The 21,879-nt window shown below is 50.8% G+C and overlaps 1 long non-coding RNA gene across 1 annotated transcript; it reads left to right on the top strand.

The window, feature by feature from the left end:
• The first annotated feature begins 12,725 nt into the window (after positions 1-12,725).
• LOC139078183 (uncharacterized) lies at positions 12,726-20,908 on the top strand. The gene is made up of 4 exons (XR_011531023.1): positions 12,726-13,374; positions 14,222-18,138; positions 18,795-18,847; positions 19,594-20,908. It is a non-coding gene; the product is annotated as an uncharacterized lncRNA (long non-coding RNA).
• Positions 20,909-21,879: the final 971 nt, after the last annotated feature.

Raw genomic sequence — 21,879 nt, 5'->3', positions numbered from 1 at the left:
GTGGCAGCTGGCGATGAAGCTTCTTGCAAAGGATGTTTCTGTACTTGGCCTGGAAAATAGCCTGGAGCTTGGAGAAGGGCAACCCACAAGTTTGTTTTTTTAATAACATTGTTGAGATAATTCACTCTCTTGAAGTATACAAGTCAGTGGGTTTTATATTCAGAGTTGTGCAACCATCACCACTATGTAATTCCAGAACATTTTTATCACCTCAACAAAGAAACCAACACCCATTAGCAGTCACTTCTCATCTCTTCCCAAACATGTACTCCCAGCCCTCGGCAACCACTAATCTACCTTTTGTCTCCATGGATTTGCCTATTCTGCACCTTCCCTGTAAATGGCATCACACAGTGTGGGGCCCTTTGTCTGGCTTTCTTCCCTTCACGTTTTCAAGGCTCATCCGTGTCGTAGCATGAATCAGTGCTTCCTTCCTTCTTACTGCCGAATAGTACTCCATTGTATGGAATGCCACATTTTACTTATCCATTCTTCGGTTGATGGACATTTGGATTGTTTCCATTTTTTGGCTTTATGAATAGTGCTACGTGAGCCTTCATGTATACAAGTTTTTGCATGGACCTATGTTTTTAATTCCCTTGAACACATATCTAGCAGTAGAGTTGCTGGGTCATATGGTAAGCAGAGTTTTTTGAGGATCTGCCAAATTGTTTCCCAAAGAGGCTGTACCATTTTGCTTTCCCACCAGTGGTGTGTGAGGGTTCCACTCCCTCCACATCCTCACCAGTACTTGCTAATATCTTCTTTATCACCGTCACCTTCACGGGCACTCCAGATGTCTACACCGTTGTATTATTAATGGCGGATAAGGGGAGAACAGCAAACATACTCTAGATTCAGATTCAGTCCCTGATCCATCAAGTGTTAGGTGCCTGGGAGAGTTCAGAGAACAGACTGGCTCTCTTTACTGGCTCCTTGACCTTGTGGCAGATCACCTTTCTGACTTCATTTTCTCATCTGCAAAGTAATAAATGTCTATAGGGTGGTTGGCAGGACTACCGATTCTTCATGCAAAGTACATGGTGGGCCCTCCTTCAGAGCGTTTCCTTCTCTCCCTGGGTCCTGGGCACTGGAGTATTAGGGCAGGGTTCAGAGATGAAAGGGTTCCCAGGAGCTCAAGGTTTGGACTTGGCTGTGGGTGGTGAGGAACCTGGGACCTGTCACTGTAACTAACACAGGGTGTGTTGAGCACCAGTCTACGCAGAGGAGAGAGGTGTGTCGCCCAAGCCTTGGGGAAAGGATCTGGCATGCCCAGAGTAGGCCCGTGTCCACTCCAGTGGAACGAAAAGTTAGACTTTGGGCCCTGCTGACCTTCCGGAACCTCCAGACCTGCTCGTGCCTGTCCTTCCAGTTCAGCCTCTGGCTTAGTCCGTTGGTAAGTCCCCGCTCCCAGCTCCGTGCTGGTGGACCAGACAGGCCCTGCTGGCCAGGAGCCCCAGGTCCAGACAAGGAAGTACTCAGAGAAGACAGCTGCGTCATAGTGGCGTGCTGGGCCTGAGAGATGGAAGACTCAGGGGCTGTGGAGCGAGGACATAGGGACTTGCTGGAGGAGGTGAGGCTTGAGGGCAGCGCTCCTCCAACCTGCTGGCTGACCGGAGCCCCTGGCCCTCTCCAGCCGTGCTGCGGCGCCTCAGCCTGCCACACCCTGACCGACTGCAGCAGGCATGGCACCCTCACCCTTTGTTAGCCCTTCAACTTGGGAACTCAGCGTCTCCCTGCCTCCCAGGAGGTCTTTGCCTCATCATATCCCACCCTGAGGATCCAAAAGAGGGCCTGTGTCATTGAGACTCCCCCCCCCCCCCCCCGCCCCGATCTAGCCCCCACACAAGAGATTTCCTTTCAAATCGTCAGGTCATGGTGCAAAATCCTCTATCAGCTTCCTTTGCTCTTAGGGTATTACCCAGGCCCTCTCCTTGGTCTGTGAGGCCCTTCACCTTCCTGCTTACTCCTCAGACCCACTTGCTGCCCTGCACCCCTCTTCAGGCTCTGCTCTCTAGCCACCTTGGCCTTATTGCTGTCCTTCAAGCACACACAGGGCATTGCTATCTCAGGGCCTTTGCACTTAACGGTTCCCGCTGCCTGGAATGCATTATATATCATTGCTTCGTAGGGGTCTCTGCCATACAACTGAGAGATCTCTCCTGGCCCCCTTATTTAAAGAAACACCTCATCACCATCGCCATCTGTTTAACATGCTTCATTTTTCTTTCTAGCACTTATCATTAGCAGAAAGTTTTATATATTACATACACATATATAATAGCTATACATGTATGTAATACCATACATATATATAATACCTATATATATATACACACACACACACACACAGAATCTTTCTATATCCTTAAACAATGTCTGACATGGCCCACAGTAGACATTCGATACATGTTTATTAAGTAGACAGATGTTATATCTGTCTACTTAATAAACACAAGAGGAACACAGCTCCAGTGGAATGAACATGCTCAGGAGCCCACAGAGTGGGAGGCAGCCCAGAACATGAACCCAGGGCTTCTCTGCCCACCCCCCACCCCGCCTGGCCTGCAACTGAGGTTTATTCACAGTCTACTTCATTCTCACCAACCCCTGAGAAATAGGAATGGAATCGGCCGCTTGAGAAGGAATCACCAGATGGGGATGATGGTGCTGTTGGGGTTTGATTTCTTTCGAGTGGAATAGGGATCAGCGAACTTTTTCTGTCAAGGGCCAAAAGGTAAATACTTTAAGCTTTACAGGCCATGGACCCCTATTGCAGCTGGTCAGCTCTGCCATTGTAACACACAAGCAGCCATAGACAATAAGTAAGCAAGTGAGTGTGGCTGTGTGCCAATAAAACTTTATTTATGGACACTGAAATTTGGATTTCATATAATTTGCAGCAGAGTGTCACAAAATATTATTTTTCTTCAACCATTTAAAAAAGTAAAAACCACACACCCGAAGTAGTATAGGGCTTGCTTCTATGAGCTGGGCCTGTGGTGGAGAGCACGGCCCACAACTGATGGGTCCCATTCAGGGTGTGTCCCTGTGTCACAGGTTAGGTATGTAAGGGTGAATGAGAGGTTATGTTGGTGGTGGGACAAGACCCAGGCCCAGAGGGTGTACTGCATCTCGAGCTGGGCTCTTGGCTGCAGCTCTGGGTTTGCAGTGTAGGGAGAGGGACATCGCCCACCATCTGACGTATGTTCATGGATCCAGAAGCAGCAGAGTATGAAAAAACACTTGGAACAGGAGTCAAGAAACCTGAATCCAGATCCAGCATGGCCTCCTACCAGCTATGTGGGATGTGGCCAATTCTGTCCTCTCTGGGCCGAATAGCATGGTGGATTCTGGAATCAGACAGAAAGGCCTGGATTACTGCTTACCACTTGCAGTCTTGTGACCATGGCATGTTACTCTCTCAGCCTGTTTTCTCACCTATAAAGTGGCAACAGTTCCAGCGCCGACTTCATGGATTTTTCTGAGAATTAATGAGATAGCGCATATATAATCCATAGCACCATGCCTGGCATGCAGACAATCATCCGAAAATGGTATCTGTTGAAAATACTTTTTAAAGGGGAAAAACAGCCTTCGAGATGCTCCTCAAAAAAAAAAGGGCTCACATTCAAATACTGTGAAGGAAGGTTGTGTATTTCCTTCCCCTCCCGGAGTGTCCCGATGCATGCTAAAGGCTCTGAGACGTCCTGTCATGAGTCCAGTTTCCCAAGCTTCTCGAATCGTCGATATGTCTACTTTGGACGCCTATTCACATCTCCTGATACTAACGTTCTGCTTTGGGAGATGCTAGACAAGATCGTCTTTGCAGCGATCAGATCCTAATTCCCTGTCAGGGGACTTTAGCCACCCCATCCTGTTTCGCGGGGGGCTGGAACCCCTTCGCTCTTGCAAAAGCCTCCAATAATTGTCTCTGCTTAGTCTACTGGGTCCTTGAGGACAGATCAGAATATGAGGAATTTAATAACCACAGTCTGGGTCCTCTGCCAAAATGCTGTAGGGCCCCAGCCCAGACAACTCGAGTGTGGTGAGAACGCAGAGAGCAGTTCCCCAGCCAGCAGACAAAGCCACTGCCAAAACCCTCGCATTCCTGGTTCCCACGTTGGCAGAGCCCGGCCACACTCCAGCTAGTGTTTACCCAGCGCAGTGAGCAGTTAGCCTTCTCTGCTGGGAAGCACCTGTAGGTTGGTGGTCACGCACGCCCGCCCTGCCGTGAGACAGCCAGGGTTCACATCAAGTGGCTCTACCTCTTTAGGACTCAGTTTCCTCGTGTGTAAAATGGGGATAATAACAGCAGCTCTGTCTGTGAGGATCCAGGGTGGCTGCCTAAACAAGACCCCAAAGAACAGCATCTGGAATGAGAGAGGAGGTGGTTTCTCTCTCACAGAAAGGAGGCGTGAGGCGGCCACCCAGGGCTGTCGTGCTGGTTACAGGAAGTCATTGGATCCCATCTCCTTCTGTCCTTCTGCTCCAACGTCTTCAGCGAGTGGCTTCCGTCTGCAAGGTCACCTCCCAGTCCAGGATGGCTGCTGGAGCTTCAGGCACGTTCTCCTCCCAGGCCACAACGGAGAGAGAGGAAGAGAGCCTGCCCCTCCTTTTGTGGAACCGTCCCTGGCATCCCACGCCACCCTTCCACTTACACGTCACCAGCTAGAGATTTGCGCACGGCCGCCTCTGGTGCCAAGGAAGCTGGGGAACAAAGGAGCCAGTGGACCTCTTCCTACGGTTGAGGGGAGCCTGGGTGTTGGGCAGGCCAGTAGCCACTCTGCCCCGTAAATGTGCCTCTAGCTCATTCTAACAAAGGTTAGGTATTAGTATTAATAACGGCTCTGCAGACCTGGGTTCAAAAAGAAAAGAAATAACCAAATGAACCAGAGGGGATCCAGGGTGCCTTCTTCAGAGCTGGGACAATGGCCACCTGTGTGGTAACCAGGGGACCATCTGATGCTGGGAGAGTTGTAGGCTTGGGTTCCTGTCTGTGGTGTGTCATTTGTTCAATAAACATGTATTGAGTGCTGGCTGTGTGTCAGCACTCTTCTGGCTGGGGATGCAGACAAGATGGGTGCAGAAGCAGTTATTTTGTGGTGATTAAGAAAGTGGCATCTGAAATACAGTGCCCAGGTTAGAGTCCCAGGTCTGCCACTTCCTCTGTGATCCCGGGCAGTTCACTTAACCTCTCTGGGCTTCATTGTCTTTGTCTCTAAGATGGAGAGGATGATAAACACCATCACAGAATTATTCTGAGGGTTAAATGAATTAATACAAATAAAGTGTTTAAACATTGAAAAAAAATCCCTCTGATCTTATCCATGGACCCATGGGGCTCCTCAGTACCTACTTGCTTCTTCCTGCCCGCCTTGAGCATTCATTGAGCACCTTCTCTGCTGGGTGCTGGAGATTCAAGGATGAAATACACCTAGACGTGATTCCCTCATCACGGGGATGCTTCCTGAGCCCCCGCTGTGTGCCCAGCTCCGTGTCACGAGCTGACGGTGCTGAAGGAGACAAGGTCAAGGTGTGGAGTCAGGTGTGGGACACACAGAGGACATCTCCTGAGGACTTTGGTCCAGGCAAGATGGACCCAAGAGGCAAGAGACTTGGGGTCTGGTCTCAGCTCTGTTGGGGGGATGCAGCCTGTGGATGTCTCTATCTCCTAATTCTAGACAGGCAGCCGGGCCAGGCCTGTGGATGGGGCCTGGGGAGGAGGCCACCCAGTGCCAGCACAGAAGAGTCGTCCTTTATTTTCCTGAGTCATCAGATGAGCAGTAATCTGGGAACAAAAGACGATTAGCCGTGGATGCCTGCAGAGCCCAGACAGTTGCCCTCGCCCCAGCGCCCAGCCGGTTCTCTGCCTTCAGGGCCCCACACTCGCTTCCCAGGGCTGTCCATTTGACCTCTTCCCCACCCTGCCCTGTTCTTGAGACCCTCACACCCCATCCCCAGCCAGCTTTGGAGAGTGGTTAAATAGTAAGTTCTGCCCACCCATTATTAATTGATCGCCCCTCAGTTCCCAGTGCTCCTTCAATCTGTGCTCTGTGAGGAGCAGCAGAATTCCTTTAAGCATGTCTCCTTTAAAGTGAGCATGATTTTAAGTTCTCAGGAGACCACCGTGGAGGGACATTGCTGGAGGAAAAGGCTTCCTGCACTTTCCAGTTCAGGGTAGGGGCTCTGCGGTAGAGTCCTACCCCAGCCGCGGGCTCAGAACACAATCCGTCTGCGAGCCTGCAGCCTCAGCCCAGGGATAACCTTTCTACAGGCCTCTTGAAACCAAAGTCCCTCATGGCCTGCACACAGTCACCTGTGGCCTGGAGAGGCTCACCTGCCCGGCAGTACTCCCTCTGCAAGCCCGCATGTGCCCCGGGGAGTCTGAAGGTCCCCTGCCCCGCCGTGCCCAGACTCCCACTGCCCATGGCGATCACCGTTTGCTGAAGGCCTGCTGCCCACACATGTACGCTCTGGAGGTTGCCTGGTGCTTTTGCCCAGAAGCGCCAGACCAGCCTGGCTAAACCGTCAAACTTCTCTGCCACCTGGTGCCTGAACTACACCTTTTCCAACAAGGTCTAAACCCCTTCCAAGCATGTCCCTCTTCGGGCATTTATGACAAGACTACGGCTCACATCGTACTTAATGATAAAGACTGAATTCTTTCCCCCTGAGATCAGGAACAAGAAAGAATGTCCACTCTTACCATTCAACACCGTACTGGAGTTTCTAGCCAGTACAAAGAGGCAAGAGATAAAACCAAAGAAATAAAAGGCATGAGATTAGAAAGAAGTAAAACTGACATGATTCTCTATATGGAAAGTCCAATGGAATCTACAAAAAAGCTACGAGAATTAATTGAGTTTCACAAGGTTCCAGGACACAAGATCAATATACAACAATCAATTGTATTTCTCGATGCTAGCAATGAATAATCAGGAATTGAAAAAGAAAAAAATAATACCATTTACAATATCATCAAAAAATATGAACTACTCAGGGATAAATCTGGCAAAAGCTGTGAAAGACTTGTATGGTGAAAACTACAAAGCGTTGCTGAGAGAAATTAAAGAAAACCTGAATAAATGAGGAGATATGTCAATCCTCGTTATCTGTGGACTCCGCATTTGTGAATTCACATACTCACTAAAATTTATTTGTAACCCCAAAATCAATAATGGCAGTGCCGCTGCAACTATTCGCAGACGTGCACAGGGCAGCGAAAACTTTGAGGAGCCCAATGCGCACATCCCTGGCTGAGGTCACACCGGGCACCACGCTCTCTCCTTGTTTCAGCTCTTGTACTAGAGGCAAGTGTCCTTCTTGCAGTCTATTTCGTGCCACATTTTTTCACATCTGTATTTTTGTTGATTTTTACGTGGCTCTCAAACACAGTCCTGAAGTGCTGTGTGGAGTTCCTAAATGCAAGAAGTCTGTAGTGGGCCTTATGGAGAAAATACATGTGTTAGGTGAGCTTCCTTCAGGCTTGAGTTATAATACTGTTGGCCAAGAGTTTAGTGTTAATGGATCAGTAATAGATATCACATAAGGTGACTTGAAATTGAAACACATAAAACAAGGTTACAGATTGATCAGTTGGTGAAAGCGTTGGGCCTCGAGGCCCCCAGGAGCCAGCCCTGTGTTTCCCCCAGAAGCAGCGGTTCGGTATTGGCTAATTCAGTGTTCTTGGAGCCCTTATAGACCATGACTGCCACGACTAATGAGAATCGACTGTGCTTTGTTCATGGGTCAGAAAACTCAATCTTGTTAAGATGGCGAGTCTCCCCAAAGACAATGCAGTGGAGACAGGATCGCCTTTTTAAAAATGATGCTGGAACAACTCGGTAAACATATGAAAGAAAAAAAGAATTTCAATTTCTGCCTCACACTGTACACAAAATTAATTCAAAATGGATCATAAACCTAAATGTACAACCTAAAACAATAAAACTTCTAGAAGAAAACATAGGAGCAAACCTTCATAGCCTAGGATTAGGCAACTATCTCTTAGACATGCCACCAAAAGCACAACCCATAAAAGAACAAACGGATAGGTTGAACTACATCAAAATGTAAAAGGTCTGTGCTTCAAGGGACATTTAAGAGAACGAAAGATAAAGCATAGACTGGGAGAAAACCTTTACAAAGCCTATGTTTAAATAAAGAACTTTTATCCAGAATATTTAAAGAACTCTCAAAACTGAATAATAAGAAAACAAAGAACCCAATAAAAAAAAATGGCTAGAGATTTGAACAGATATGTCACCAGAGAAGATAAACATATGGCAAATAGCACATGAAGAGATGCTCAACATCATTTGTCATTAAGAAAAATTAAATTTAAAAAATATTCAATTTAAATTAAAAAATTAAATTAAAACCCCAGTGAGCTATTGCTATGCACCTAATAGAATGGCTAAAATTTAAAAGATTGACCATGACAATGAAGGCAAGTATGTGGAAGAAATGGAATTCATATCTGCTGATGGAAGGAATGGAAAATGGCATAACCACCTTGGACACACTTTGACGGTTTCTTAAAAATCATGTGATTTTATACCTCCCTTGTGATCTAGCCATTCTACTCCTAGATGCTTACCCAAGAAATAAAGAGATGTATGTCCATTCAAAGACTTATGAATGTTCATAGCAGCTTTATTTGTAATAGCCCCAAACTGGAAACAATCCAAATGTCCATCAGCATATCAACACGTGGATAAGCAAATTGTGATATATCCGTCCAATAGAATGCTACTCAGCAACAAAGAGGGATGAACTCCTGGGGCAAACCCAGGGCGCAGTGGTCAAGTTCATACGCTCCGCTTCAGCAGCCCGAGGTTCACAGGTTCAGATCCCAGGCATGGACCTAGGACCGCTTGTCAAGCCATGCTGTGGCAGCATCCCACATAAAATAGAGGAAGACGGACACAGATGTTAGCTCAGCAACAATCTTCCTCAAGCAAAAAGAGGAAGATTAGCAACAGATGTTAGCTCAGGGCCAATCTTCCTCACACACACAAAAAAGAGGGATGAACTCTTGATATACACAGTAACATGGATGAATCTTAAGATAATTATGTTGAGTGAAAGGAACTAGACATAAAAGAGTACAAAAGTGATTCTATTTCTATAAAGCTCTAGAAAACACAAACTATGGTAACTGAAAGCAGATCCATCCGTGGTTGCCTGGGGTGACGAAGGGCTCTGGGGGAGGATGACAGAAGCACACGAGGAGACTTTGGGGCCATGGACACAGTCACTATCTTGAATACTGTGATGGTTTCGTGGGTGTATACATGCATCCAAACTTAATACACTGGACACTTTAAATATGTGCAATTTATTCTATGTCAACTACGCCTCAATAAAATTGTTTTTTTAAAAAAAAAAAATAAGAGGACGTAAGAGTCAGCTCGAAGGGACTCCCACAGCCTAAACCTGGAACCATTTGAACATCAAAAACAGCCATGATGATAACAGATGTTTAACGCATTGACTAGTAATTAACAGAAGAATCCATAAGTGTGTGGTAATACTGCAAAAAGAGGAAAACTTTTCTTTACAGAAGAATGTAGAAAGAATAATAGAATTACACAAATCTCCATTTCGCAGGCACCAGTGCAATAATGGATTCAGGCAAAATATCAGTAGCTGCTAAAATCACTGTGTGATAATTTGTGGGGGAACAGGATATTCACACAGTCTCAAACATCATAATTCATTACACAGATGAATTATTGTTTACAAAGAGAAGGATTAGCTTTACAACTGAGAGATCTGTCAGAACCACTTTAATCAAATGATCACATTTAGCATCACTGGTGGTGGGACGAACTGGCACGGGGCCCTACTTACATAATGCACTGGGGAGGATGCGACCTCACCTCTGCAGTGTTATTGCCCAGAATGTTCCACCCAAATCTAACCACGAGGAAACAATCACATCCGCCCAAATGGAGAGACAGTCAACAAGACAACTGAGCTGTCTCTAAAAAAGGTCAATGTCATGAAAGAAAAAAAAGTGCCGTGGGTGGTACAGTGGGCACTCTTCATTCTGGAACAGACACTAAAGGAATGCAGCAATCAAATTAAGTGTCCAATCCTGGATGGAACCTAGACGGAAAAAAGTCAAAATAAAACAGCTATAAAGGACATCACCAAGACGTTTGGGGAACTTGGGAATATGGGCTATATGATGAGAGACTGTATGCTGAGTGTATTCTAACAGTGTTATGGTGATTGTATCATAACAACAGCAAGCATTTTGGTTATCTTGGTGTTTGGTGTTTTTGTTGTGTAGAGGAATGCCCTTGTTTTGGGGCAATGCCTGGGTACCTGCTGAAGTATTTAGGAGTGAAATGGTATGATAGCTATACCTATACTGCTAGACTTCCCTCTCTCTCCTCTCCATGGAGACAGTGAAAGCGGGGGAGGGAGGAAAAGGGAGAAGAGAGCACGTATGTGGTGAAATGCAAACAGTCAAGGCATTCATTATACGGTTCTTTTAATTTTTTTGTTGGTATGAAAATACTCCAGCTAAAAGTTGGAGGAGGGGGCTGGCCCAGTGGCATAGTGGTCAGTTCAGTGCGCTCTGCTTTGGTGGCCTGGGTTTGTGGGTTCGGATCCTCAGCCATGCCCTGGCGGCAACCCACATACAAAATAGAGGAAGGTTGGCACAGATGTTAGCTAAGGGATAATCTTCCTCAGCAAGAAAACAAAACAAAGTTGGAGGAGAACGGGTAGAGTTAGCTGGCCCAGAGAGGTCTTTCCAGCTTGGAGGGTGGGCTCAGACTTTGACCACCAGGCAATCCCTGGGCCTCTCCCGACCTACCACCCCTGACACCTCTTTCTTCTCCCAGAAGCCGTAGCCCTGCCCCATCTGGCCTGGGCCACTGTCCTCTCTGCCGGCTCCTCCTCCTGCCTCTTCCCTCTTAGAGCCCCCTGGAGTGGAGCTCAAAATAAAGCAGAGCTGGGTTGCCAGGCGAGGAAGAAAATATTGAGAATTTAGTACAATGGCAGCCTGCAGATGTCCTATGGAGCCCCTGCCACGGCTTCAAGAGCACAGGCCACCAGCTCTGTTTGTAGATGACAAACACAGTGTGTGCTTCCAGGGTCAGGTTCGCCCCACACCTGCTCGCCAAAACCCGGAGGGGCTTCCATCTCATTGTGGATAACAGCTGTAGTCCTGCCGTGGCATCCAGACCCTGCATCTGCCACTCTCCCCTCCGCGACTCATCTACTCTCCTTCTCACCTCACCATGCTGTTCCAGCCCAGCACTTTTGTGGTCTTTTGAGGACACACATCCTGGCGACACACTCCTGCCTCGGGGCTTTTGCAATCGATCACTCTCCTGAAATGTTCTGATAGCCACTCGGCTCACTCCCTCTCCTCTTGTCTTCCTTGCTGGCCTCATTTTTTCCTCCAGAGCACACACCACCCTCTCACCTACCATCTCTTTGTCCTGTTTATTGTCCATCTCTCCCACCAGGGTGCCAGCTCCCCCAGGGTGGTCATCTTTGTTCACTGCTCTATTCCCAGCACCTGCAGCATCGGAAGTGCTCAGTAAAGATTTCTTTTTTTTTTTAATTTTGTTGAGGTCACATTGGTTTACAACATTGTGTAAATTTCAGGTGTACGTCATTATATTTCAGTTTCTGTGTAGACTGCATTGTGTTCACCACCAGTAGTCTAGTTTCCATCCGTCACCATATATATGTGCCCCTTTACCCCTTTTGCCCTCCGCCAACTCTCTTCCCCTCTGTTAACCACCAATCTGTTCTCCTTATCCATGTGTTTGTTTATCTTCCACATATGAGTGAAATCATGTGGTGTTTGTCTTAGTCTGTCTGACTTATTTCTCTTAACATAATACCCTCAAGGTCCATCCACATTGTTGCAAATAGCACGATTTCATCTTTTTTATGGCTGAGTAGTATTCCATTGTGTACATATACCACATCTTCTTTATCTATGCATCCATTGCACACTTTGGTTGCTTCCAAGTCTTGGCTGTTGTGAATAATGCTGCAATGAACATAGGGGTCCAATATCTTTTCAAATTAGTGTTTTCATATTCTTCATATAAACACCCAGAAGTGGAACCACTGGATCATATGGTAGCTCTATTTTTAATTCTTTGAGAAATCACCATACTGTTTTCCATAGTGGCTGCACCAGTTTGCATTCCCACGCAATGTATGAGGGTTCCCTTTTCTCCACATCCTCTCTGACACTTGTTATTTCTTGTCTTGTTAATTATAGCCATTCTGATGGAGGTAAGGTGATATCTCATTGTGGTTTTGATTTGCATTTCCCTAATGATTAGTGATGTTGAACATCTTTTCATGTGCCTCTTGGCCATCTGTATGTCTTCTTTGGAAAAACGTCTGTTCAGATCCTCTGCCCATTTTTCAATAAAGATTCCTTGAGTGACCAACTCCAAAGCCAGGTTTCTGCTCTCCTCTGGACAGTAGTGTGTGTGTGCATGTGCACACATGTGCGAATATGTGTGTGTGTGTGCTGGGCAGGCCGGGAATGTGAGCCAGCTGGGTCGTCCTCCTGAGACTCATTTCCTGGGGTGTAGACAGAGTTCGCAGAGGGCTGAGTGCATGCCACTGGCAGCATTGACATATTACATAATCTGGCAGCGGGCGGGGGCAAGAGGGGCAGGCAGGGCCTTTATTCTGCGTTTGCCCAGAGAAGCTTCCCCAGGCCACATCCCGAGCTGCCAAGCCTTCAGCTTTGCGCTCTCTAATCGCCCCGACAGGGCCCAGTGCCCATTCACCCTGCCCACTGGCTCTGAAAGGAACCTGCATGGATGCTCGGGGCCTGGGAGGAGCACAGGTGCTGGTGTGTCCGGACGCTGTTGCCTGAGGCCTCAGCCCTGCCTGGGCATTGGTGACGCTGGGAGGCTGAGCTCACTTGTCCCCCTGCCCACACATGCCCTGGGCTCCAGGTGCTTACTTGGAACTCTGCCTATCTGCCTGCTGACTTTCCTGCGCTCGGACTCATGGCCTGAGCTGCCTTGAGGGGCACAACCCAGCACCTCAGGCATCCTCTTAGCCACAGAGTGACCAGGGCAGGTCATGGGGTTCTGCCAGCCTCAGCATCCTCCTGTGTCTGCCAGGGAGTCCTAGTGGTAACTGACCACACACGGTTATGGGTTGTAATGCACATCAGAGGCCCAGCTCCCTCTCAGAGGTCAGCAAGAGAGAGCTGCTGTTATGGTTCCAGTCATGGAGGGTCTACTCTGAGCCAGGCTGCAGCCAACGGCTGGGGATCCAGAGTCACGCATGCAATCTGCTTCTTCCTTCTTGGCACTTAGAGCCCAGTGCAGGGAGACAGACATCAATAAAAGTATGCAGCAGGCGGTGAGTGCTTCGAAGGGGAGAAATCAGGGCAATGGGACAGAGAGGGTCGGGCGCCAGGGTGCTTCCCCGCAGAGTGACGTTTGAGGAGGGGCCTGGCTGAAGTGAGGGGTAAGCTGGGCGGATGGCTAAGGAGGGGGAGCAGGAGGTACGAAGGCCCTGAGTGGAGGATCTGGGTGGGTTGGAGGCCAGGGTGGCCGCAGCAGAGTAAGCGAGGGGAGGAGATGAGGTTGGAGCATCAGACCACGCAGGGCACTGCAGGCCACTGCCAGGTCTTTGGTGTCTCCTCTGAATGGTAGGAGGAGACTTCGGAGGGTTTGAGCTGAGTGATAGGATCTAGATGCCATTTTCAGAAGGTCCCTCAGCTTCTATGTTGGGCGTAGATTTGGGGTGTGGGGTAGTTAGAGAAGCGGGGGGCGAGGGGTGTGGGGAGGCCAGCACCGTAACCCTGGGAGAGGCGGCCGTGCTGGGCCTGGTGGAGGTGGAGGTGGGAGAGGGAGCCAGAGTCTCCTCTGAGATTCTGAAGGCAGAGCCACCAGGATTGGCTGACATTGGACTTGGCAGAGGGGACCAGCTACAATAATGACAACTAGTGACTAACCCTTTCTCAGGGTCCTGCCCTTACGTACAGGAGACATCTCTAATGACCAGCACCCTGAAAGCAGCACATTATTGTCCTCATTTTAAATATGGGGACGGGGCACAGTGAGAGGGGGTTACTTGAACCTGGTTCAGCCTAGGCATGGACACAGAGGGCTGTCACTACCTTTCTCAGAGAAATTTCCTTCTCAGGGTGGTGGGGTCCCAGGCCAGGGCTCACATCTGCCTTTCAAACTCTTCCTTCTACCAGAAGGACACAGCCAGACACCACTTCCCCATCACATGACGGGGCTTGTGAAATTGCCACACCTTCAGCCGTCTGTGCCGCAGCCACCTGCCCGGGGCCTCAGCCCTGCATCCAAACGTGCCCATGACTCCACTCGTCCATCCAAGGGCACCTCAAGGTCAACAGGTTGAAAGTGGAGCTGACCTCACTCCGCATCCTCCCTCCTTCACACTGTTCCTCGCAACTCTGGGGCAAGGCCACCACATGCCTCCCTCAGCGCTTAGCAGATATTAGCTGGCTGGCTCCTGGCATCTGCCCTACGAGGTAGCACCATGGATAGTCCCACTGTGCAGATGAGAAAACCAAGGCACAGAGAAGAGAAGTGTTGCCTAAAGTCAGCTGGCTGCTGGGCGGCAGGGCTGGGGTTGAACCCAGGCTGCCCCCTACTGCAGAGCCCACCCTGGGCTGCCCCCCATCAGGACCAGGAGGAGGCTCAGGCCCCAGGAACACAGGCTCACCCCCCACCTGGCCTTCCCACAAAGTACCGCCGACTCTGGTGAGGAGCTTCTATCCTGCCCATTTTACAGATGAGAAAACCGAGGTCAAGAGCTGCTGAGTCATTAGCCAATTTGGCACCACTAGGCAGCGGCAGAACAAGGGCTGGACTTGCGTCTGTCTGACATGGAGCTCATGCAGACCTTGAGGAAGATAGTTTCTTCAATGAGCCTGTTCTACGTGACCATTAAGTGGAAGGGGAAGGGGGAGAGGGGCAGGATCCCCCGTGTTCGCTGCCCAGCCTGGGGGAGTCCCGAGAAAGCAAATCCGCGGCTTACTGTACACTTTGGGGTTTTCTTCTGGGTGGAAAGAGCAGTTCATTATCTAGGTGGCCGCTGCGTTCCGCCGCCTGAAACGTCGATAGCCGAGGTAATTGGGGGCCTCTGTCTGGCCGCTGGGTCCCTGGGAAGATTTTTCAGGTAGATTTCAGCCGGGAGCGCTCACTTCTACTTTGAATGTAAAATGCATGTGTGAAGCGCTTTCTCTGAAGTGGGAATAGGTAATTGATTTTTTAAAGAAGGCGACCTTTCTGGGCTCTGGAAACCGCTTTCAGGCTCCTTTCTTATTTTTCTGGGCACAAAGGCAATTATCCCAGGTCAGCACTCCACACAGGAAATGGGACTCGCTAATTTTGCACAACAAATGTTTCAGTGTCACTCTACAAGGATTATTGTATCAGCTTGTTTCACATCAGACAGAAAACCAGGCCCTGCCTTAAACAGGGGCCTGAGGTGAGAGATTCCAGAGGGTGGGGAAGATCCCCACTCTGCCTCTAGCCACCGTGCGCTGCGTGAGAGGCTCTTGCCCTCTCTGTGCCTTAGTTTTCTCGTCTGGACAATAGCCATCATCCCAGCAGCCACCTCTAATAATCCCCGCGGGTGGTAAATGGTGAAAATGGCCACACATTATCCCCTTCCTCCATCCATGCCCTTTGGTGGCCCCCCCTCACCTTGACTCGGGGCCCAGCTGTGCGACTTGCTCTGGTCAATGGGACACAGGCAGAGGCTTGCAAAGCACGTGCTGTTTGGGACTTTGAGACCACCATGTGAATGAGCCGAGCTGGCCCACCGGAGGACGGGAGTCCACGTGAGACAGAGATGGGCCATCCCAGCAGAGACGGCCAGACAGCACGCGAGGCCGTGCTAGACGTTCCCGCCCCAGATGGGCTAGTCCAGAAGAAGAGCTTCCCAGTAGACCCACAGAATTGTGAGAAATAATTGCTTGTTGGAATCCACAGATTTTGCGGGGTGCTTTGTTCCACAGCATCAGCTAGCTGATCCATCCCCTCTTCATCTGGTTCTCCATTAGGTTCTTTGGTACTCGCGTAAAAGGAGGATTTATTGGGAGATTATTAGGGATCAGAGAATTGACCTAAAGGCTAGAGAGCCAGGCTGGGGGTCAGGCAGGAATCAAACCGGCAGCTACGTGATTGTCGGGGCCCTGCCTGTGGGAGGAGCGACTCCACCAGTCCTCCCAACCTCGAGTCACTCTGCGCAGGAGTTAAAGTCCCAGGCGGCTGATGAGGCCACATGTCTGGGCTCGGTTGTGTGGTTGCAGTAAGAAGCAGGGCCAGAGGGAAAGACCCCACAGGGCAGTGATAAAGCAGGAAGCCTCCGGGCCAGCCTACCTCAGTCCCACTCCCCTTCGGCTGCAGACGAGCAAGCTCCTCTCCAGGCCTCTGCAGACGGGCCGGGAGCCGCATCTCTACGTCCCTGGGTAACTGCGAAGATGAAATGAAGCGGTGTGTGTAAGGCTGAGAACAGGACCTGGCATTCAGGAAGCACCCAGTAAATGTTCCTTGGTATTATTATTATTAATTGTTATTATTATTATATTCTGTAGTGGGAGGGGAGAGCTACAGAAATTATCTAGAGGGATCTGTCATATTGCTAAGGCTCCACGCAATGTGGGAAAGGTGATCTCCTTAAAGGAAATCACGGCATTGTTAGGAAGGGGAGGATGGCGGCTGGCCCGACCAAATTTGATAAACGTCCCCACTGCGGGTGCTGTGAGCACTCAGCTTCGTCATTCCTGTCACTGAGCCGAGTGCTGTGCAGGAGGACAGAGACACCTGCCACCATGGACCTAGTCCCTGCCCCCGGGGCTGACCTTCTAGCTGGGGGGAGGCTGGCACTGAATAAGTGAGTCGGTGAGTGACAGGAGGACTCCTGAGAGCACCAGGTGCCAGGACGAGTGGGAGAGAGGGACGAGGCGCTGCTCAGGCCACGTGATGGGATGAAGGGAGGCCCTCGTGGTACTGGCCTAGAGGGAGTGAGTTACCGTCCTATTAGCTGCTGCTCGGCGCACGCGAGGTCCCAATGTACTCCTCCGTGTTGTCTCTCTCCCCTCCCCCTGGAAGCCCCAGGTGGGGATGTGGAGGCCGGGCTTCTAGGCCTTGCTGGGCTCTTTGGGAAAGCCCCTTCCCCTGGGTGAGCCTCAGTTTTCACGTTGATGTAATTAAGATGCTGAAGGGTGGGCAATCTTTCCAAAACATCCTAGCCTTCCTTTGTTCCTTGTAAGACACAAATAAAATGGACGAAAATGGAGGAGGAGTCACAGAGTCCCACTTGTGAGCTCAGCTTTTCTGTCACCTCCCCTCCGAGGCCCCTGAGACACTTCTGCAGACACCTAAGGCCCCAAGGAGTCCCACCTGCAAACACAAGTGTACATAAACGATGTCTTGGAATGGACAGATGTGGCTAGAATACTGGCTTTGCCGCTTTCTCACTGTGTGATCTCAGGTTAGTCACTTGACCTCTCTGAACCATATGCATCATCTCTCCAGTGGAGACGGGAATGAGGAGATCAATCTGCGTTCTAGAGCCCACGCTCCACCACTGACTTGCTCTGTGTCTTGGCAACTCCCTTCCCTTTGCTGAGCCCCAAACGTGATGACGGATAGGGATCTTTCATTCTAGCCTCTCCTGGGGCTGCCTCTCAAGGGGCATGACAACTTACGGAGTCCCCAAAGTACAGCCTGTCCCCTCCTCCCTCCCAGGCTCAAAGAAATCTAGGAGGCCACTGGCAGCCCCCACAGCCCAGAAATAGCAGGCCAGCTGGTGGGCGGCTGACCCTGAGGCCCAGGGCCTGAGCTGAGGCCTGTTGCCTGGCAACAGGCAGCATCCCACACTGTGGGTGGCCAAGGGTTCCGGTGGTGGCCCACGTCACCAGCCCAGCCGAGATCTGCCTGGGCGCTGCGAGGGCAGGTGGAGAGTCCTTGGAGGCCTGGGAGCAAAGCTCCGTCTGCAGGGGATTTTCATGTGGTTGTCCCCGCCCCCAGCCTCCAGCATCTCCTAGACGTGCCCAGGTTCTTCTGGGTCGTTATTACTATCTTTAATCCTCACGAGAACTCAGCACACAGCCATCATCATTCCCCCTCTGCACAGGTAAGGAAACTGAGACTTGGCCCGGCCAAGGGTCTTGCCAGAGTCAGGTGGTAGGTCAGCAGACAGCCCCTCAACTGTGGCCTGAAGAGAGGAAGGTGCGGAGGGGCCTGAGGACTTGGTGGGTTTCGGGGCAGGTTTTGGGGGAGAGGTAGAAGTGGGGAGGTAAAGAGAGAATCGTCTGTGGGCCTCATGCTTCCCAAGTCCTGGTGATATAAGGTCCAGGGAGCAACCGCGGCGGAGGCGGCCGTCCCCGGAAGAGAAGTGGTCAACGTCCTGAGCTGCGCGGGGTGGGACGGGCCTGCACGGCATCTGGGCCACGCCTGCAGGAGGCAGTCCCTTCAGTGGACACACTCAGGATCTTGGACCTGAAGCATTGAGCCTCTGGGTCCATTTCTACGGAATCCGCAGCCTACTGATCCATTTCTTCAGACCCCACCTCATCCTTCCTTGGCCAATCCAGCTTGGCTCTTTAGGGAGTGCTTCGGGGTCTGGGACAAAGACCCCTGGCCTATGCATTGCACAAACCTCAGGCTCCAGCTTCCATGTGTCTGCTCGCTGTCTGTGCGACCCTTCACAAGGGAGTTGGCACTTCTGTGTGTTACGAGGATTTCTCCTGAGGACACTTCATAATGGGTATCCTTATTTTTATTCCACAGTTGAAGACAAAGACTCAGAGAGGTTCAGCAACTGTGCCAAGCCCACACAGCTGGTAAGGGCAGGGCTGGGATTCAAGGTTATTATTCCAGTTATCTCTTGCTGCACAACACACTACCCCACGACGTCATGACCTAAAATAGCGACACTTATTGCGTGCGTGAATGTGCAATTTGGGCAGGCCTGGTGGAGACAGCTCAGCTCTACTCCAGCTGGCGTCAGCAGGGTTGGCTCAGAGGCTGGGGCTGGAATCTTCTGAAGGCTTCTTCACTTGTGTGCTGTGTGGCTGGTGCTGGCTGCTGGCTGAGTCTCCAGTGGGGCAGCTTGCCATGGGGCCTGGGCTTCCTCACGACATGGCGCCTGGGCTCCCAGAGCCGGAGTCCTGAGAGGGTCTGTCTCCCTCATGTCCCGCTGCCTGGAAGGACTGAATGAGTGGAGAATAAAGCTCCAGGAGGAGGGAGGAGCCTGGTGCTGATGGCCTCCATATAGGGTCCAAGCAGAATGTTGTCTCTGAAGCCTGAGTAGGCCTGGAGGGCAGCTGCTCCCAGAACCTCTCTCCGAAAGGAAGAGGCGGGAGGAGGGGCTGGCCCACCAAGGTCTCAGCTGGTCCAGTGGGCCAGGGAGCTGAGACAGAGGCCCCAGGCAGAAGCAGGCCTTTAAAACGCAAAACTGCCCCTGACACAGCTGCTCCCACTTAGAAGCCTCGCCCCGTTCAGGCCAGGAGCCCAGGAGCGCCCGTGCTTCCTCCTCTCGCCCCACGCCCCACAGTCGAAAATTTATGAGTCCATCTCCTTCCCGCAGCTCCACATCACGCCCGGGATCGGCTACCGTCAGCTCTTGCCTGGACCATTGCCGCAGCCTCACTGTCTCCCTGCTGAACTCCAAGTCATTCTCTGCTCAGCAGAGGAGAGTTCCTAAAACTGCAAACCGAACAGCACATCACGCCCTGTTTAGAGTCGGAGGACTTCCTATCCTTGGACTCAAACTCACTCTCAAACTCCTGCCCGCGTCCCCGCAAGCCCCTTGCCCACTTCACTCCCTCTGCAGGAACGAGGAAATGACCTCCCACATCTTTGAGTGGTGGGTTCCTTCCTCGTCCTTCTGGCCTCAGCCCCAGCGCCACCTCCTTGGAGAGATGCTCTCTGACTACCTGGTCTGAATAAGTCTTGACCCCAGCCTGAGGTCGTCTTGATCACCCTGTGACATCACTGTATTTGTTGGCTGGCTTTTTTCTTTGTCTCCCCTCTCCTCAGCCCTGGTTCATGAAAGCAGGGACCACATCCGTCTGGCTCTGTGTCCTAAGAATCGAGAGCAGGGCTTGGCACAGAGTGGCCACTTAACGAACGCTTGTGAATAAGTGAGAGGGTCGAATGAATAAGTGCACCCATAGACTCTCACTCCGGACACTCCAGCACATGCTCAGACCCTCTCCCACACTTGCAAACACTCACACTCATCCACACCTGGCTCACACCTTCAGACACTCCCAGACGCATCCTGCCAAGAATCTCTGCCATGCTCAGGAGCCTGTAACCAGTGACGCTGCCGCCCCCTCCTGGAAAGATTGGGGAAGTGCAGCCAGGGTCTGGCCCCGGGAAGTCAAACCAAGCGCGGGAGAGAAGCGGGAAATGCATGACTCAGGCGAGTTGCTCCCCGATTCCCCTTTCTAAGCCAAATTCAGGGTCATTGTCACAGGCCTGCAGGGTAGATGTGTAATCAATGTTTGTACCCTCAGAGGTTTGGAATAGCATGTGAAAGGCTTCGAATGCCAGGGTGAAGCCTGGATTTTGTCCTGTAGTTTACAGGGAGCCATCGTGAGTTTTTGAGAAAGAGAAGGACAGGATCAGAACTGTGCTTTGGAAAGATAAACCAGACCGTGTGCATTCGTTTGTTTATTTGTTCATTCGTTCATTCCTCTAACAGTCTCAGAATCCGGCAGTGAGCAAACAGAGGTGCCATTGGCCTTCATGGAGCATGGTCTGGGGTAGCATGTACAGCAGTGGAGGTTCGGACACAGAGGGGGCGTCACTCCTCTCCTAGGCATGGTGAGTCCTGGGGTGAGGCGAGCTCATATAAAAGCCCAGCTCCTGCCCAGGTGAGCCCTGTAGGCGGTGCAGAGGTGAGAGTCTGCTCAGCACCCGAGCAGGCGCAGACCTGGGGCGGGCCAAGTGTGGTGCTCTCCCACTCCCTCCAGCTTGCCTGCCTCAGGAGCCACATCTGTAGATTTTTTTTTCCAGTCCAATCAAATAGATGCAAATTGCATGCAAATGTATGCAAGAGGTCCTAATTCAAGGTGTGTTAAATGTATTATGATCTGCCTGCTGCAATTATTGTCAAACGCAGCACTGAAGATGTGCCCGACATGAAATAGTGGACTGATTTTAGTATCAGACAGCATAATCACTTCAGGGACAAGCTGAGGCAGAGCCCAGGGACCCAGACACGCTGTACGGGGAGATGCCCATGTGGGTAGGTGTTTGTGGAAGATTCACAGCACTCAGGAGGCGAGAAAAGAGGAAGGGACAAACTCCATCCCCAGCCAGGGCTGGAGCTTCCGTCCTTCCTTCGAAGGAACGTGGACGAGGGGTTAGAAGTCCTGGTCCCACTCCCTGCCTGGGCTGCTTGGCAGCTCTGTAACTTCCAGCCTGTCACTTCCCCATTCTGTTTTCTCATCTGTGCAGTGGGGACAGTGACAGGGAAGCATGAAGGAGACTATGGCAGGTGTCTTAGGTTAGGATCCCCAGGAGGTGAGCCTGAGACGAGGATTCCTGTGAAAGTAAAGAAAGGATTCCATATACTATAGTATAACATAACCTGACATAGTCTACTTACTGTGAAGCATCCCCAGGAGGGCTGGTAGAGGATGGGAGACCAGGACATGGAAGGGACAGAAGCCAAGCAAGGGTGTGTCATCTCAAAGCCCTGCTTTGGATGGATCCTGCAGCTGTGCCTGGGAGACAGTGCAGGTCACGTCTCGGAGTCGTCCCACTGTGGGGCAAGGGAGCTGGGGTGTTTATACTCCTGTACTCACCAGTGACTGGAGGACGTGAGTTCCCCTCAGGAGGTCATGCACTTCCAGCTCCCTGT

This window comes from Equus przewalskii, chromosome 21 (genome assembly GCF_037783145.1).
Source record: "Equus przewalskii isolate Varuska chromosome 21, EquPr2, whole genome shotgun sequence".
NCBI lineage: Eukaryota > Metazoa > Chordata > Mammalia > Perissodactyla > Equidae > Equus > Equus przewalskii.
This window is presented reverse-complemented; position numbering and strand designations above follow the sequence as displayed.